Raw genomic sequence first — 5915 nt, forward strand, 5'->3', positions numbered from 1 at the left:
CATCACCAATAGTGTGTCTTAGGAATTCGACTCTTCCATTCTAAAACTCGTATTTGGAGAACTTCACGTAAAGCTTTTCTGATCGTAATGTTTCCATGGTTTGTCGTAGATGCTCTTTATGATTTCCTTCTTACTACAAGGGTGGATAAGTAGGTCATTTATAAGGACAATGAAGAACTGATCCAAGTAAGAATGGCTTACCCTATTCATTAAGTTCATGAATACTACGAGCGTATTGGTCGTATCCGAGGGGTATCACTACGGCTCGTAGTGTCCGTAACAAGTTTGAAAGATTGTCCTAAGAACATCCTTCACTAACACTCGCAACTGGTGATATTCGGATCACAGTTCTATCTCTGAAAGGTAAATGGTTCTTTGCAGTTGGTCAACCGACTCATCTATGCAAGGCAGAGGGTAATGATTTCTAATGGAAGTCCTGTTGAGATCTGCACCGCGAGGACTTCCCAAATGTTTCCCATACTAGTACTACTCTCGCCCAAGCACGCTTAACTGCGGAGTTCTAATGGGATCCGGTGCATTAGTGCTGGTATGATCACACCCCTGAATTTTTTCTTCTTGAAGAATAAGACCAGAGCTCCCAAAGGGGAGAAACTTGGTCTTTTCATTATGTTGCTTGAGTAGTCGTTAAACTATCCGAACGGTTCTTGTATCATTTTGATTCTGGATAAGAACTGGGTTATTATACATGAAAACTTAGCTTATACACGTTATAAAATAATCAAGAATGGGCGGATAATAAAATGTGTGATTCTACTCTAGTCCCATATCCCAATGGGGAAGTGAAGCTAAGTTAGAAATCTTACATTCTATTGTCTACCAGGTCTTCGTTATATATAACTCGGGAATGTATAAGCGATGGAAAGTCATAATAATAATCTTCTTATTAATCTCTTTCGATGAACTAAGATTTCCTAGTAAAGGCTACTATTGATTCTGGATGTACGTTGATCGTTCAATGAAGAAGTAAGAGTATGATCTCTAAGGTCTGACCTACATCCCTATGATGCAGTCCTTGTACGGAATGGAAATATTTTTGCGAAGGTCCGACCTACATCCTTATGATGCAGTCCTTAGAAGGAGTAGAAGTAAGTTCGTAGAATGATCTCAAAACGTTTGTCGTCAAGCCGAGGTATCGTTGGTTGGTGAATAATATGATCCAACCACTGAAAGAGACATGGAAATGTCTCCAGAGTTAAATTACTGCAGTCCAATGACTTGACTAAATCATATTTCAGATAGACTCAAATGAAGGTATGATGAAAGTATTTGAACCAAAAGAGTGACACATAAGTTAGTCGGCTGCCACTATCGTCAATGTTTATGATGTAATAAGATCGGGAAGATTGACCCTGCAGAAGGTCTTACATCACATTTGAAGTAGAAAAAGTCCCTTACAGCATAAAGGTCTAACTAACAGTACTTACAGTTGTGACAACCCGAAGTTTTTCCATCGCTGCAACCCATTCCGTAAAACTCGTCTTAAGCGAATTGTTCCGATTTCTTTTTTGAACTAGGTCAATTAAGTTAAGACTTTTATTTTGACCTTGTAAGTATCCAAACATGTTGGAAACATGTGAAAACGTCCCAAACTAGTAATTAGAAAAAATTTAGTTTCGACCATATTGGGTAACGACAACTTAATCGGGTGCGACCAAAAGCCTCGGTTAACATTAGTATCGGGTAGAATTCCACCGTGTATCAAATTCAAACCATATCTAAGGTGAATTAAGAATCATTTGGAGCCTTTTCACTCTATCTCTAACCTCTCTCCTCAATGAAAGATATAGGTCCAAAAATCATCCATTTCAAGCTTCAAAACACCAAGGTAATCGTCCTCGCTCCTAGTATAACATCCTTAGCCTTCAGTTTCATGTTCAAATCATGAAATAGGACCATAAACATGTGTTTATGGCCCTGGTTCAGTCTTAGGCCGTGAACACAAGTAAATGGGGTTTTTGAGCCTTAAAACCCTTCCAAATCACCATTAGAGCTTAGATATGGCTTAAGGACTTATTGGATTGGACTTAGGACACCTTAAACTCAACATTTGAGGAGTAAACATGAGTTTACTGCCCAAGAACAAGCTTGGGCCGTAAACACCATTTCATGGGGAGTAAACTCCTTTTTGGGTGTTAAAATGCAACTTACACACCTCATAAGCCCTGGAATAAAATCTAGAAGAAACCACAAACAAGTTAGGGACCATAAACTTGATGAAAACAACTCCATAAGGAGTTCACGGCCATAAACCCCCCAAGAATGGGTTCCTGGGCCATCAACTCCTATAAATTGGTTGTTTGATGCCCTAAAATCACCCCTTGGCTTGTAAAATTAAGTAGAATCACTTGTGATAAATCATTGACCCTCAAAACACTTAAGAATGATGTGGGTGAGAGTTTACAGCCGTAAACACTTAGTTTACTGCCGTGTACTCATCAATTAGTCCATATGTTTGATTTAGTCCCTTTCAAATGCCCTATAACCAAACCTAGCAACACCCCTCATTTGATTTAAGGCCATTTAGTACATAAGAACACCTCACCATGAGTTTACGGCTGTAACCTTATGGGGATGTGGTGTATAGGGTCGTGAACACTCCTTAGAGTTTACTCTTGAAGAGTAAACTCTAAACACTTATTTTGAAGTGTTTTCGGATCTTGGAGTATATAATCGTATCTTATTAGTGTTTTAAAGTCTAATTAGATACATTTGCGTATCATTTAACATTACATAGGAACCTCGCACATTTTCAAGCCTTGATCCGACGTTTACCATCCCAGTCGACACATTTCCTCGTCCGGTGAGTTCATACCCCTACCTTTTTCAATGTTTTTTCAATGTTTTCAGGGGGGAAGACAAGCAAAAGTACAAGAATATCTTGTACTTAAATTCATTATCTCATTTAAATGGTTTCATAGTCCACACACTTTTAAGAATTGAAAACATATTAACAAACAGTTTAACTTATAAAATTGTTCTTCAAACCTACTTTAATTCTTATTATATAGTGTTATACTTGATACTTAACAATTGATTGTTCACACTTTTACTGATAGAGATCATAGAACATTGTATTGTCCTTAATAAAACACCCCTTAGGATCGAGTGTGAAGGACAGGTATCATTAGAACTTAGTCAGTTATAGATACTATTTCCCTAGACACGAGAGTAAAGAGTAATCTTAAAGATTGGAGACACGTCCTTTATAACACTTCCCTTGGCACGAGAGAGTGGAGGACTATCCCTGTAACCAGAATCTCCAAAAGGGAGAACGTGACTTGAGTGTATAGATCTATGCAGGACTGACTATCCCGCACCTGGCTGCTAGCTACAGCCGAACCGCAAGGTTCAAGAGTGACAAAAGTCATAAAAAGATACTGACCACGACCCGAGTCATATCTAGTCTGAAGTATGGTTAAGGACACGCAATCAAGATTATGAACACTTTGCACTTATTTATTAGTTTTATCTATGTGTTAGAACTAATGTACATTTAAAGGTAATCAGACTTTCTGGAGACTCCACACTCACATTTTAAGTATGGTAGATACTTGTACATTACTTTCAGATTCGGTAACAATTCACACACATTTAGGAAAATATGGGATTTTCCTGGGATAACATTTGTACATAATCAAAACCGTGTAATAACCCAGATAACTAAACTTTACAATTCACGAGGGTAAACATGTTTTTCAGAGTACATCTTTTACATTATATTTTGGAATCGATAACATTACTTTTAAGAAAATATGGGATTTTCTTGGTGGGAAACTTTTACAAAAAAACAAAAAGGAACTTGTACATTTTTAGAAAACAAAACCGCTTATGAACTCACCAGCTTTATGCTGATTTTTAAAATGCTTGTATTCTCAGGTTCTACTTATACAGGTACCCTGCATCCTTTTGCAGAAGACGGAGCGAATAGAAGTCACGTCTTTCCTTTGTTAAACTTATGTATTTATGAAACTCATATCACTTTACTTTTAAACAAATGTAATGAAATCTATGTAACGTAATGTTTTGTGTTTTACTTCGCTTACTATGTACATTGGTTATGATAATCACATGAAGTCACCTCCGCCTCGAGACATTTCCGCCTTCTGTTTCGGGGTGTGACAACAATACAAAGTAGTCACATAGGAAAGTGGTAAACAGAACATAGGCAGGAGTATAGTTCTTTAAAACAAGGAAGGAAAGTAAAGTATCTCTTAACGGCGACGGTCACCCCTATGGTGAAACCTCAGTTCAGTTAGTTGATGTTCCATATCGAGTAGGTATCTTTCGCACATCCTCTGACGTACTCAGAGCTTTATGACTTCGGCTCGAGTTTCAGCCAGGGCTTGCAGCAGGGTTTCATGGTTTCTCTCAAATCTCTCGTGAGTGTGTTCAAGGTGATTGGTACGGAGAGTATGCATTCTCGCATTGGCATCAACCTCTGTGATATGTTGGAGAGTCGTCATGCCCTGAATTTCGCTTCGGGCAACTTTACGGATCAGGATTGGTAGAACTTTGTTTACTGAGCTCCCTTCGTGTACGTTGTAGAAGCTTCGGCCTCCATTAAATGGCATGGTTTGATCTTGTCCTTGGCTCCATGTTTCTAAGCATTCCACCCATGGAGGCGTCGGGCCATGAAAAGCCGGACGAGGGTTAAGAATTGGAACAAAAACTACCTAAGCAGGTTCTCAACTTCGGGTTCGGATTTAACACCATCCGAAAGTTCTTCATCATGTGATGATTCAAAGGGATAGGATGATCATTCTCTGGTTTTTCTCCAAACCATCCAGCATTGACTTCGTTCGGAAGGTACGGGTTGTTGTGGGGATGGAGTCCAGTCATGTTATCTACGCGAGAATTGGGGTCAAGAAGTATTTCCTTAGATGAACTATCTAGATAATTATAAGAAGACCTTTATTAGTTACGCCACTATTTGTAAAGTGCACACCGATTATATGTAATCAACAGGATAGGCCTTCGAATAAGTGAGCTTAACTCCAAATTCACGAGGAACAGGGGTAAAGCAGAATTTCATGGATTCTGAGTCTACATCATCCTAGTTACATATAACTTAATGTATCCACTTAGCAACTATTGACATATACTGAAGATCCTCTTTTCTTTTAGTTCTCAAGTATAAAGTACTTATAGTAAGACCAAATACCCCTATGGTATTTCATTGTGGTGGTGTTGGTAAGTTTTTAGACTTGTTGCAATGTCACAGCCATTCTTGGGCATATGCTAATCACTCCTCAGACCAGCATAGTTGATCAGGCTATGCCACTCCCAAGACAGACCATACATCCCCGAGCTTACCTGTGATATTCAACAACCGTAATACTTTTGTTCTTGTCATTGTGACACGGATTTTAGTATGAATGCAGGCACATATACTTAATTAAATATTTTATTATTTAAAGTATAAACTCTTGGTCAGAGTATTTTTAATCCCTATGTATTTATAGTTAGTATATCTTTTATGGGTTGATATACTTAATTCGCTATAAACAATGCTCTGATACCAATCTGTCACACCCTAAAACCTAGAACGGCGGAAACGTTCTGGGGCGGAGGACGTCATGTAAGTATCACAACAATACAATGTAGTAAACAAGCAACAACATCATCCATTGCTTTATTAGTATATTTTTAATTACAAGTGTGTTCTTTCATAGTATACAATCAATAATATGAGTAATCAAAATAAAAGACTAGTCTGAACTGCTTTGTCTTCACAAAACCTGGTCGTCGTACCTGTCTATTTGTGACCTGAGAATACAAGTTATTTTGAAAGCGAGTATGAACCAAAAAGATGGTGAATTCATAAGTATTAATATGTCTTTAATTTGTAAAACTTGTAATGAAAGACTTGAAATTGTTTTGAAAGAAAGTTCGTA

General features: G+C 37.9%; 1 pseudogene; it reads right to left on the reverse strand.

The window, feature by feature from the left end:
• Window positions 1-443: 443 nt before the first annotated feature.
• LOC111918161 (5S ribosomal RNA) lies at window positions 444-561 on the reverse strand (annotated as a pseudogene).
• Window positions 562-5915: the final 5354 nt, after the last annotated feature.

The sequence above is a fragment of the Lactuca sativa genome, chromosome 4, assembly GCF_002870075.4.
Source record: "Lactuca sativa cultivar Salinas chromosome 4, Lsat_Salinas_v11, whole genome shotgun sequence".
NCBI lineage: Eukaryota > Viridiplantae > Streptophyta > Magnoliopsida > Asterales > Asteraceae > Lactuca > Lactuca sativa.